Source organism: Lutra lutra, chromosome 6, assembly GCF_902655055.1.
Source record: "Lutra lutra chromosome 6, mLutLut1.2, whole genome shotgun sequence".
In the NCBI taxonomy this organism is placed as follows: domain Eukaryota; kingdom Metazoa; phylum Chordata; class Mammalia; order Carnivora; family Mustelidae; genus Lutra; species Lutra lutra.
The window spans coordinates 97,508,133-97,522,091 of NC_062283.1; the positions used below are offsets into that span (position 1 = coordinate 97,508,133).

General features: G+C 39.9%; 1 long non-coding RNA gene across 1 annotated transcript; it reads right to left on the minus strand.

Annotated features, from left to right (window-relative positions):
- Window positions 1–6,207: 6,207 nt before the first annotated feature.
- Window positions 6,208–13,681, minus strand: LOC125101780 (uncharacterized). Its single transcript, XR_007127923.1, has 5 exons — window positions 13,637–13,681; window positions 11,939–12,103; window positions 10,540–10,659; window positions 9,888–10,089; window positions 6,208–6,370 (listed from the first exon to the last, which is right to left on the minus strand). It is a non-coding gene; the product is annotated as an uncharacterized LOC125101780 (long non-coding RNA).
- Between the last annotated feature and the right edge of the window lie 278 nt (window positions 13,682–13,959).

Consider the following 13,959-nt stretch of genomic DNA (forward strand, 5'->3'; position numbering starts at 1 on the left):
TTTTTATGAAAATATTTTAAAACAAATTGATGACTTCCTTCTCCCTGGAGTCTATAAAAACTTATGCCAAAATTTATGGGGCGCCTGGGTGGCTCAGTGGGTTAAGCCGCTGCCTTCGGCTCAGGTCATGATCTCAGGGTCCTGGGATCGAGCCCCGCGTCGGGCTCTCTGCTCGGCAGGGAGCCTGCTTCCTCCTCTCTCTCTGCCTGCCTCTCTGCCTGCTTGTGATCTCTCTCTGTCAAATAAATAAATAAAATCTTTAAAAAAAAAAAAAAAACTTATGCCAAAATTTAAAACAAAATTGATGACTTCCTTCTCCCTGGAGTCTATAAAAACTTATGCCAAAATAATAATAATGATATTACAAGGTTGTGGAATATAATGTAATATGGCAGGCTAAGAAAACTGTGTTATTTATCAACATGATTTTTCCCTTACTCATCATCCACCCTTCTACCTCCTCCCCCACACCACTTTTAGGCTCAGAGTGTCCCAGTTTGTCCCATTGAGAGATTATGAAAATTTTGCTGGCAGTCAAGTGAGACATCTCAATGTGTATGCTTAAATTCTAAATAGAAAGATTTAAGAGGCAGACAAAAGTGGTCAGGGGTGGGGGGAAGGTATTCTGTCTGCTCTCTGCTCTCCCCATAGGGATATGAGAAGGGAAGGCAGAAGAAAAGAGTGGAAGGGTTAGATATAAGTGTGGGGAGGCCTATGCCTTGTATCTCCTTCCTTGGGCAGAATGGAGAGTTGGGGATGGATATCCCACAAACATAGTTATCTCTTCAAGCATCTCCTTTCTCCTTTAGTTCCCTTTAAGTCTGATTATCCACAAGTTGGAAACCTGTGCCTTCTGCTCTTGGGGAGGCCCAGGAAAACTGCAAACTGCCCAGAAAAGAAAGCAACCCCCCCATCAGTTGTTGCTGGCAATAAACTGCAAATGTAGCGGGACAGTAGACTGGAGAGGGCTACAGAGAGGCCCCTGACCCCTCCTGTCTTAGAACAGGACAAAGCGATGTCATATTGGAAGGATGTGGCAAGGGCATGGATATGGCATCAGCCCTAGAAATCTGTTGAGTCTACTGCTGTATCTTGGCTGTCTCCTGCAGGAAGTTAAACTGGCTTTCCCAAACTCTTTTTGCATTTTGATGGCTTGTGATTTACTACCTGGGCTGAAGATGTGGCAAGTCACACAGAGAGGAATGAGAAGTCAGTAACAGTTTGCCACCATGACAGAATTGTAAAAGGGGGACAGAAAGAAAACATGAAAGGACTGAGTTTAAAATCTGAAATGGCTTTTAAAAAATCCCCTTAGCTTACCTAATGTGATTAGATCAATTTTCTATAATAGGTTAAAAAAAATTGAAAGTGAGTTTCTTTTTTTTTTTTTTTAAAGATTTTTATTTATTTATTTGACAGAGAGAAATCACAAGTAGGCAGAGAGGCAGGCAGAGAGAGAGGAGGAAGCAGGCTCCCTGCTGAGCAGAAAGCCCGATGTGAAGCCCGATGTGGGGCTCGAACCCAGGACCTGGGATCATGACCTGAGCCGAAGGCAGCGGCTTAACCCACTGAGCCACCCAGGTGCCCCTGAAAGTGAGTTTCAAGTCAGAAAATAATTTTAGTCTTTCAAGATGAAGAAAGTTTCACTTCTTGCACACTGTGAACTTTGTGCCTACTGTAGCAATAATGTCTCAAATCTGCTCTTTTGAGGATCTCTGTCCCTCTCTCAAATATGCTCCTGGATAATTGGCTACCACTAATGCAGCAGTCTTAAGTTGTGCGGCAGCCAAGAAAATATCAGATCCATGGGGCACCTGGGTGGCTCAGTGGGTTAAGCCTTTGCCTTCGGCTCAGGTCATGATCCCAGGGTCCTGGGATTGAGCCCCACATTGGGCTCTCTGCTCAGCAGGGAGCCTGCTTCCCCCTCTCTCTCTGCCTGCTCCTGTGCCTACTTGTGATCTCTCTCTGTCAAATGAATAAATAAAATCTTAAAAAAAAAAAATATCTCGGATCCTATGTTTGCTATTTGGACACAAGAAATCACGCTCAAGGGGCGCCTGGGTGGCTCAGTGGGTTAAGCCTTTGCCTTCGGCTCAGGTCATGATCCCAGGGTCCTGGGATCCAGCCCCGCATCTGGCTCTCTGCTCAGTGGGGAGCCTGCTTCCTCCTCTCTCTCTCTCTCTGCCTGCCTCTCTGCCTACTTGTGATCTCTCTCTCTGTGTCAAATAAAAATCTAAAAAAAAAAAAAAGAAAGAAAGAAAGAATTCACGCTCAAGAACAGCAAGCGAAATGGGTTTTACCATGTCAGAATTATTTCGGCTTCCATTTTTTTGCTTAGCCCCAATCCCTTATTCCAACTCATTCCAAGTTCTTTGAGCCCTAAAACTACTTTCCTGGTGAATAACAACTCTCTACCCAGGTATAAGAAATGCTCATTCCCCTGTACCTGGAGAGGCTAAATCCTTCTGTATTTGAAGATGAGGCTTGGCAGTTGGATAGAACTTTATGCTTCTCTGAAACTTGATCACTTTCGAATTAATAAGAGCAAATATTGGAGTTAATTCACCAGGAAGTAAAAGTCATAAACACTAGACAATAATATTCAGGCATATAACCTTTCCATTTTAGGTATCTTATAAATGTAAGTCATAGCTTGCAAACCAAATGACTAAGAGAAAATGTGGGTCAATGATAAAATTCTAGGTTTAAGTAATTAAAATTTAATGATATTTGGCTCTTAAATTATAAAACAGAGGTCCAAATGATGGCCTCTGTCTGATCTCTGCAGTAGATGCTTAGATTACAAAGAAATGTTTGGGAAAAGGGAACTCAGTTAGATTGAATCTTCATAAGATCTCTGAAGATTTCAGTTTTTTCCCCTCTATATGCAAAGTCTGAAGCAGGGAAAATGACCATGAAGAGGAAATTATTTTGGTCATTTAGAATTTTGAATAAATCAAAGTTCTTTGATTTGAAAAGTTCTTATATTTTTCTTTTTTTTTGGGGGGGGTACCAAATTACTTTATTTGAAGGAATGGTACAAATGAAAGAAGTTAAGTAGATGTTTTGGTACAACTTATAGAAAAGCGAAAGGTAACCCCATTATATTTTTCTTAAGAGACAATAGGGTACAACAACTAACAAACCCAAATTTTATTTCTATTACTTTTTACAGTTTTTGTTTTTGTTTAAATTTACCATTTGATTTCATCTCTACAGCCTGCCTTATTTTTTTTCCATTTTAGAAAGGGACATTTATAATGTGAATGGTTAAGTGAAATGCCTAAGGGTCATACCGACTTACTAGAAGCCAGAAGGAACTTCTGCCTTCTGGCCCAAAGCCCATTGATTCATTCTATTGTAAGCAACTGTTCTATGTCCCAGGGATACAGCAGAGAAGAAAACAAAATCCCTTACAAAAAAAATGTAGTGTGTCAGGGACCAGTGCTACAGAGAAAATAAGGCTAATAAGGGGACTGGAGTGGGGATAGGAATTTCCTGACTGTGTGTGTGGGAAGGTGGAGAGTAGAGAGGGTAAAATTGCTCCTATTTCTTAGGAAAAAGTCAAAGAAGGCATATTGTTAAGGTGACATTTGTGACAACTGGACAGGGATATGAAGGTGTTGGGAAGCAAGAATTTCCTGTCCTGTTCAAGATCCTTCTAGTTAGACTAAGAATTAAATTGACATGAAACATATTAATAGATGAAAATCAATTTTATTTTTGTACATATAGGGAAGCCCCACAGGCATGGAAATTCTAAAGATAGGCAAAATGAGGTATATGTGTCATTCTGAACTAAGGAGAAGTGGGTAGGGTGGGGATCTGGGACTTCAATGGGAAGGAATGCAATTGACAGGAAGATGAAAAAGAATGAATGTTTGGTAAATAAATGTTTGCTGGCTTACAGAAACACTGACACTGGACACAGAAGAATTTCATCTGAGAAGCCTTGGTAGGTCCTTTCCCATCTATCATACCTAGTTCATAGAATAATGTATTTATCTATGATGATAGCTCTCTTCCTGGAACAGGTCCTCTATCTAAATCTTTAGGCAGTTGTGAAGGAGCTAAAGAGCTATTCCTAAATCTGCTGGGGTTTGATTGCTTTTTAACTCAAAATAATCTTCATACCAAACTGGCCCATCTTAGAGTGGCCTGCTGTGGACCCCTATAAAGGAAATTTGGGGATATAGCATATGTGGAGGTCAAATGTAGGGGAAGATAAGCAGTGGCCGGGGTGGGCCAAATTCTATCCAATGAGGTTTTATTGGAACACAGCCATGCTCAATGGTTAACATATTGTCTACAGCTGCTTCTGTTCTACATCGACAGGGTTGAATAGTTGTGACTGTGGCTATATGTGGCCCGTAAATCTGAAAATATTTGCTACTTGGCTCTTGGGAAAAGTTTGCTGACCATTGGTTTATGCAGAGGGAACAACAAGTGCAATCTCCTAAGGCACAAGTGTGTTTACTATATTTGAAGAGTAAAGAAAGCAAATGTGGCTATGGTGGAGTGAACAAGGAGAGAGAGAGAGAGGACAAGAAGACAGAAGGAGAGTAGGGAGCAGATCTTGTAGAGCTTTTCTAGGCCATTCTAAAAGATTTTGAACTTTACTTGGAGAGGGACAGGAAACCACTGGAGGTGACATAATCTGATCTACCTTTTAAATTGTTCACTCTTTAGAATTGATGAGAGGAGATTAGACTGGTATATGGTCCAAAGATCGAGATGAAAAATGGTGCTAGGTTGGAGTAAGGCACGAGAAATGGAGGTTGTGAGAATTTGTCAAATTCTGAATATATTATAAAGATTGAGCTGATAGGATTTGCTGATGAACTGGAAGTAGAGGTGTTTGTGTGTGTTGGGGGGTGTTATGTAGCGGAAGAGACATTAAGAGAGAGGGTGGTACAAGTTTACTTGTGTGGGCCTGAACATCTAGAGGATAGGAAGGCATTAACATGCAAAAGGCAGATTGTGGGAGATGTAAGGTATAGTTTACTACCAGAAGTGAAGAATTCAGTATAGACATTAAATTTTAGATGCCCTTTGAATATCTAAGTAGAGATGTCAAAGAGGCACATATACATCACATCGGGGGTTCAGGGAAAAGGTTGGAAATGGACATATGCATTTTGGAGTCATCGATGTTGAGATAACATTTAAGTCACAAGAACAGAATAAAATCACCTAAAGAGTGGCTTTCGACAACACAAGAGAATGATTAGAATAGCTACCATTTAATTTCAATATATGTGACAGGTTTTGAGCTAGGAACTTTATACTCTAACAACACTTTACTTCAGTAGGTATCTGTACACCTATTTTACACATGTGAAAATGAAAACTCTAGTGTTAAATGACTTGTCTGATGCCACTTTGCTAGTGACAGAATCCAGATATGCCTGCCTCAGTGGCCTGAGCCATCTCTGTTCTGTCACAACCTAAGAAATAGAAAAACAAAAGACTGAACATTGGCTCTGCGTGTTTAAATAGTTAAAGAAGCAGTTGAATTACCCAAGTGGGTTGCACATGAACTCTGCTCAAAATTTCAACTGCAGGAAGATGCCTCTTTAAGGAAACCGCTAGACTGGTGAACCATGATAACAATATCATGGAACTTCCTCCTCAATTTCCTGAATTGAACAAACTCTCTTGTCGTGAATAAGCAGAACATGTCTAGTTTATGAGCAGATTAAGAGGCAGCCACTGAAGAGGAATTCATGCATTGGACATCACGCACATTTTAAGGCAAAATAAGGTTATGGAGGATAGACACTCATACAGGACACTGAACAGATCTTTTAATAAATGACAGGAAACAAACCTCCTGCCTGAAACCCATGTATGAATCATGTGAAACAGCACAGAGACAGAGAATATTACTTAGCAATAGCTGTGACTCTCCCCCACCCCCTCACCCAATGTCATTACAACCTTAGAGTGCGGCATTTACCCTCATAAATAGCTTAGCCCCAAGTGAAAGTGTTTTGGTTGACTGGTACTCTCAAACTACTCTGTTTCCACTGGCTTCTCAAAAGCACAGTCACTCCAGCTGCTAGAAAACAATGCAGAGCCACAAAGCACCTGGTATCCTTTTCTTCATACTTGCCTGGGCTGAAAGAAATCATCACTTATTTTTCACTGCAAGAATCAAAAAGCACATCACATCATGCTGAAAAATAAATAGGAACTAACCTGTCAGCAAATGTGAGAACCTCCACATACCCCGATTATAAAGCCACACCTTGAAGTTACACCATCATTCTGGTTATAAGGAAACCAAGGAAGGGAAGCTGTATTTGTGGCTGCTGAGCAAGATTAAGTCTTGGTGGAAATATTTGGATTATGTTGGTCTGGATGAAACCTAGTGGGAGTAACCAGAAGCTTAGAAAGAATCATAGGGAATTGAGTAATCCTAGTGTCTTTTCTCCTCCCACCTCATGTTTCCCAAACCCCAGGTTTGCCTCTAGGGAAACCCATCCTCTGGGACAAGGTACCATGATAATGAGTACATACCCAATGGGAGCGCGTTGCTACGGAGAGTTCAAAACGATATACAGTGATAAGACTCAGAAGATTAAAGGATGTGTTCGGCATTGGTTTTTACCATTGTTTTTAGGGATTTTGCTCCCTTATCACTATAATGTCATCTTATCAAGAGCCACGACCAAGTTGTATCATCTTTGTATTCCCTGAAACACCCAGCAAAACATCTTCACACTGTGGGCACAGAGAAATGTTTCTGGAAGGGAATAGTAATGATCACCCTGTTGGTAGATAGGCATAAGGACCAGGATTCAGATTCTTGATCTTCTGTTTTGGAAATTGCACAGTACTGTGCTTTCCTTTTGGTACTCCCTTGCTTTATAGACTATAGTCATTTTGTGTCTTCAGCATCTCCAGATGTATTTCGGACCAGGAACGAACTGGAACTAAACTACTGAGGTGTACGTAGTCACATTCCTCGTCCCTCCCTTGTGAAGAATAGTCTTTGTGCTTCTGGGCTATTCATGCCTTTTCTTTCTGATTAGATGAGAATACTAACCCAGTATCAGAGAGAAGGAAGTAGACAGTGTTAACATAAGAAAGTATACAGAAAAGAACTGTCTGGGAGGTTTGAGGAATGGGATTTGGAGGGAGTGAGTAAGCCATCCAGCAAAGGCTGGGCTTTCTAAGGATCCTTTCTAAGAATCAGATTATTGGAAAAACTGCCACGAGGTAGGGAAGAGTGGGGTAGGGGAACGGAGGTTATAAATAAGTGAAGAGAATTTTGAGGAAGTTGTCTTATGCTAAGTGTTTTATCTTCCTTCTAAGGTTATCTTAAGAAACCACTCCGAAAATATCCAAATAATTATCCAATTCTTTGGGAGCTTGGTGTATTATTTTGCTGAGAATAAAAAAGGCTCCGTTTTATCTGAGGTATAGTCAATATCTTTTATATTGACTTTACTAGTGTTCTGGTTACTAACATGTTAGTAGGTTACTGAATAGAGATAGTTCATTAAAAATTGCATGTCCAAAGGAACTTAGTTTGTGTCATTGGTCAAAGAACCAGGTAGAGTGCAGTGGCAACTGGAGGTAGAATTGAGACTATGGGTGTGTGAAAATAGAATAATTGAGTGAAGTAAAAATAAGATAAGCATGAGGCCAGAGGTTACATGAAAGGTGAAGATGGTTGGCCCAGAACTGGGGGAAGCAGATACAGTTGTCCCCCCAGCCCTCGGGGGAATTTTTTCCAAGACTTCCAGTGAATATTACCAAATCCTATATATAATGTTTTTTTCCTATATAAAAATAACTATAATAAAGTTTAATTTACAAATTAGGCATGGTAAGAGATTAATAATAATAACTAACAATAAATTAGAATTATAATAGTACATTATATTAAAACTTATGTGAATGTGGTCTCTCAAAATTTCTTACTGTAGTATACTCACCCTTCTTTTTTGTGATGATGTGAGATGAAAAAATACTTATGTGACAGGTGAAGTGAGATAAATGATGCAGGCATTGTGAAGTATCCTTAGGCTACTCTTGACCTTCCTATGTTAAGTCAGGAAGATCATCTGCTTCCCACTGTGGTTCACCAAGGGTGACTGAAACACTGATAAGGGGTGACTATTGTACCACAGTTGTAGGTTTGTGGACACATTGTTAAACTGAGTGTATGGTGTTGGCTAAAAACACAGTCAAGGAGTCTGTTCTGAGTTTAAAGCTAGATACCTTGTCCTGTTTTGAGGAACTCCATCTTTGGGGTTGAGACTGTGTTTACCCACCTATAGAAAACCTCCGAGAGTTAGTATACCTTGCATGTTTTCATTGTTAGTACTCTTCTCTTGGCTCTGATAGGTCCTTGGAGAGAGGATTGCTCCTATTCTCCTTACATTAAAGTTTTTATTTTGATTCTTTTTGATTTCTCAGGCAGCATTCCTTTTTTTTTTTAAGATTTTATTTTGTTTATTTGAGAGAGGGAGAGAGAAAGGGTGAGAGAGGCAATAGAGTGAGAGAGAGCAAGCAGGAGTGGGGAGACGGGTAGAGGGAGAAGCAGACTCTCCACTGATTGGGGAGCCCAATGAAAGGGCAGAAAGAAAGAAAGAAGAAAGGAAGAAGAAAAGAAAGAAAGAAAGAAGGAAAGAGAAAGAGAAATTAGCACCTAAAAGTTCTATAGCCAAATGACTAAGAGATGTGACACAGCTGTGTCCAGCTCACAACCTGAGATGGAAGGCCCTGTTACACCAGTCAGCTGCAACTGACACTATCTCACTGGGCTGCCATGTCTAGCAACTCTGTCTGAGGGAAAAAGTGTTCAGTTTTCTGCTGGTTTGTAGAACTTAGTTATTGACCTGGTGCTGAGTAGTGTTTAATTAAAAGAGAGAGAGAGAGAGAGAGAGAGAGAGATACTTATCTCTGTTAAAGGAATACTTTTTAGGAGTATTATGATATACAATTTTCTCTCTCCTTTTTTGTGTGTGTTGCAGGTTGTTAGAGGGGGCTTGGGAGAGGATTCAAGCAAAGTGAAGCAAAAGGAAGAAATGGGGTAGGGTGGTTTGGAACAAAATACTAACTTTAACTGCTTTTCAAAGCTTTTTCAGTCACTGCAGTTTATGAACCACGAGTAATGGCATAAAGTACAATAAAGTACAAACTTCATTGCTAGTTCTTTAGTTCACAAACCAAATTATAAGGAGTTATTTGAGGAGAAGAAGAATTGAACTTCTGGCAAAAGTTTAGCAAAATGCTCAAAATTTTTACAATAGTATTTAAATCTTAAAACAAGATACTGAAATTGAAAATATGATGAGTATCATTTTTTAGTTCAAATATTGTGCCCATTGTAGAACTAGCATTTGAAATATATGAAAATTTATTGAGGAACTCCTGATTGCCCTGTGTCTCAGTTTTAAGAATTTGACAATATTTTTTACTCATATTACATTAATGCCTCATATTTTACATTTATGTATTCATTTTGTTTAATTAGTTTTGTTTTGCACTTCTGGAATTTTCTCTTTGCTTGAACTTACTGGTCTTTATCTAGACATTTTTTCATATGGTTTAATGATAGTCCTACAAATAATATTAAATAGTGGTGGGGAAATTTATGGAATAATGAAAGCTCACTAAAATCTCCCCTATTTGTTTTTGTTAAAAGGCCAGAGCCTGACAAAGAGCACAGTGTAGTGGATCCTGCTTGTTTCCAGACATGACTTGTTTATTTAGCTGATGATATTTGTCCAGTCTACTCAGGTACAAATGGTAATAAAATTATCTAGGATTCATAAATGTGGAAATAAAATTGCAACACCACTCTCCGGAGTGCTCAGGCCAAAACTCAGAGGCATCATCCTTGTCTCATCCTTCCCCCCCCCCCCCCATACCTCGTCAGCAAATCCTCTTGGCTCCGGCATTACAATACAATCCAGGGGGATGCCTGGGTGGCTCAGTCAGTTAAGCATCTCCCTTTGGCCCAGGTCAAGATCCGTGGGTCCTTAGATCAAGTCCTGCATCCGGCTCCTTGCTTAGGTGGGAGACTGCTTCTCCCTCTGCCCGCTGCTCCTCCTGCTTGTGCTCTCTCTCTCTCTGATGAGTAAATAAATGCAAATCTTATAAAAAATATGATTCACGATCTGATCCTTTCTCACCACAGCCACTAATTTTAACCATTCCACCCTAAGCCACCAACTCCTTGCCAGAATATTGCAGCATCTTTTTAACTATAGGGAGAACTGTGAGCAGAAGGTAAAATTATCAGTAAAAGATGGCTAGAGTATGTCTATCTTCCTTTATATTTGGGGCAGGTTGTGTCTAAATTTGTATCAGAATATTTGACTCTAAAAACCAAAAAACCCATTCAAACTCATTTATACAAAGACGGAAAGAAAGAGTAGCCAGATTTCATAAGGAATAAGTACTGGGAAAATGGAAGGTCAGGAATGGGGACTCTGCTCTCCACTTCTCTATAGAGTCACTTCTCTGTAGGTTGTGTGTGTTTCATTTTACCATGTGCCATCTAAGTCTGGGCATACTTACCTTCAGTCCCAGCTCCACACAACTTCCTAGTTCAGACTGATTAGCATTGTCTGATTCAACTCCAAATTCCCAGAAGAAGAGGACTTCTTGGCATGGATTACTTTAGATGTTTGCCTTAATCTGTTTGGACAAGGATACGTGATTATCTGGTCAAAACACCTGGCCCAGCAATTTAGTAGGACTTAGGGGACCCATTCAGAAAAGGGGGCTGCACTAGGGAAACTAACTAATTAATATCTCTGCTGCAATTTTTTAAAAAGATTTTTATTTATTTATTTATTTGACAGCACATCACAAGTAGGCAGAGAGGCAGGCAGAGAGAGAGGAGGAAGCAGGCTCCCCGCTGAGCAGAGAGCCCGATGAGGGGCTCGATCCCAGAACCCTGGGATCATGACCCGAGCCGAAGGCAGAGGCTTTAACCCACTGAGCCACCCAGGCGCCCCTCTCTGCTGCAACTTAAACAAATAATTTAAATTCAATATTGTGTTAAATAGTATATTGAATCAATTGCTGTCACACATATTTCCTTTGGGATTCAAATAAATTGAAATGAAGTGGATATAAATAAATGCTAACAGGTAAGGCAGATTTGGTCTACGTCCAGAAAGTGTTTGCTGGTAATATAATTTCTCATTAAAATATTTATTTTCAGTGTCTATTTTATTCCTCTTGATCAGCATCCAGTGGCTCCTATAAGACCAATCACAGAGTTTTCGTTAGCCTGGCATGGTAGACTTTAAACAAGGCAACAAGGAGTGGCAGATTCCAGAATGTTACAAAACTCTGGTCTTTCGCTTTCCATGCTGAGTAATTTAATGAGGTGCTTTTCTTTTCCTATGTCAATTTTTCTTTCTTTTTTTCTTTCTTTCTTTTTTTTTTTTTTGTCTTTTTATTTTCATTGTATTAGTTGAGTATTGTTTCGAGTTGTATTGACTCAGGTAAATGTAATATAACTATCTATAATTTCTCAGTGGTATATACTATTACATCATCATCTCCTGATCCATTCTTCCAGTTGGTAAGAAAGAATTCCATTTGAGAGAATGTTGCTTGCCAAAAGGCAGAAGCTACTGAATTGTTTGGAATCAACACACTGATTCATTCATTAAAACAAACAAAAATTAATCTTTGTTGAGATATTATTAAGGGTAAAACTTCTTCTGTGCTAAACTTTAAAATGCATAATATAAATTAAAATTTTAATCATTTTATTCTTAAAATTTTAATTAATTTTAATTTGATTCTTAAATTTTATATTATAATTTCTTTTATTTTTTTTTACTGATTTAATTTTAAAAATCAACTGATTTTTAAAGACAAGAAAAATTGAGTCTGAGGATCCATTATTTTATTTTTGCTATCATAAGGTAAATATTTTGGGGCCATTGTTGTTTTTTACCTAATAGAATTCTGGGTATGTCCTGGTCTCCTTGAGCTTGAAGACGAAGGATTGCAAGTTCACAAAGCTAATCTCCATTAGCAGGTATGTTCCACATTCATCTTAAATGTCATGTGTCCTCTATGAATTGAAGTTTTGGGAATGCCAGGAAGAATTCACAATCTGCTGAGAGGGATGAGGCATGAAAATCAAAACAAAAATGATGAAGTAAAAAATAGGGTACTGGTTTAAATTGGTGATCTCTTGAACTCCCTTTCACCTCAAGGTACCCTGATAGTAGGATGGAAAAACTGACATTTTTGAGTATCTACAGAGTGCTAAGCAACCCAGTGCAAACTACATTTGTTTCTAGTTTACCTTCACAAAACCTTGAGAAGAAGGTAGTATGAATTTCATTTTACATATGAGGAATCTGACCCTTAGGAAAAGTAAGGAATTTGTTCAACATTGCACCTTATCACCAAGGCCTGGATTGAAATCCATGTCTGGCAGACAGAAGAGCCTAGGATTTTTCCACTGCACCACAAATCCTCTCAGCAAGAAGCTGTCCCTTCTCTGAAGAGTTTTATAAATTTATTCCAAATTAAATAAAAAGGTGGATCAAAAAATTATGTGGGGCAAATGATCTCTTTTGCAGTTTTCCTCTATGGAGGTTTTGGTATTTTTTCAAAAAGCTCTCCAGGTACTTTCAATAACCTCCCCACCTACCTTCCGATGTCCTTTCTCCTCTTCACCTGGTCAACTCCTATTCATCTGGATTCAACTATGGTGTGTATCACCACATCTAGGTCTTCCCTGGCTGGCTAAATTACTCTCTTTAGTCCTTGTGCAAGATTCCATCAGTGGACTCATCATATGGTTGCACGCTTTGTTTTTATGTGAGGTTTTCCCCCTTTAGGCTGTGGTGAGCTTGTCGAAAGCCAAGTATTGCGTTTTTGTGTCTTCCTAACCTAGCACAATGACTCAAACTCAAAATGTGTTTCAGAGAACTAAATTAGTAAACAAAAACTTTAGAGCCACTTGGAAATAGCTTAAGAAATCCTCCAAAATTTGTTTTATTGTCCGTTGTACCCAGTGAATTAACTGAGTGATTCAATAAATAGTAAGCAACAAAACAATTTTACAGCTTCCAAGTGTCAGGCATCGTCCTGGATGCGGAAGCTCCAGAGAGAACTACATTTCCCAAAATCCCTAAGCCCCACTCGTAGTTGGTTTGCTGAATGTTCTTAAAGGCCGGTCACGTCAACTAATAGCGTGGCGAGAATTTCCCTGAAGGGGTAGGAGGCGGCCAGTCACAAAGAAGAGGGCGGGAGCTTCTGATTTCGGTTCAGGAAACTCGTTCTACCTCTTCCTCGCCTTTTCGCTGGACGGTCAGAGGCAAAGTTATTAACCTGAGAGAGTGTTCTCCATTCCCACCCGCACTCCACGAATTAGAAATAGTCTTTATGTGCTTTCATCCTTCCTTACGTTTTCCCCAGTTACTACGTCCTTTCCAATCAAATGCCTCTTGCTTCCCATTCACCTTTCTTTCTTGAACACGCTCTCCGGGAGGGTCCCCCTAAGCATGAATCTCTACCCTTTCAAACTTGAGCCAGACATTTGTCTCTACACCTCCAAGGGAGATTGTGCCAGTGAAGAAGCGGGAAAGTCGGCGCTCTTCCCCTCGCAAGAGTGGAGAAGCTATTGGGGATTACTTACTGGATAATCGGCATTACAAGGCGGATTGTAGGTTCTGAAAATGAGTGGCAGTGCGGTATTTACTTCCACCTTTGCTCCCGCCTCCATCCCCACCCACCCGAGTGCGGACTGAGGCCAGGGCTGGTGTGTCACTGGCCCGGGCAGACACCCAGCCTTGGACCGGCTCCTCTCTGGCACGCTATTCCATTCCAGCAGCTACCTGCCATGGCCACGCTTTAATGTGACCGACAGTAACAGATTCAAGAAATAACCCCCCCCCCCAACTCCCCGGTTTATCTCCTTTCTTTTTCTAGTACCTAAATCTGTCATCCTTTTACCACATA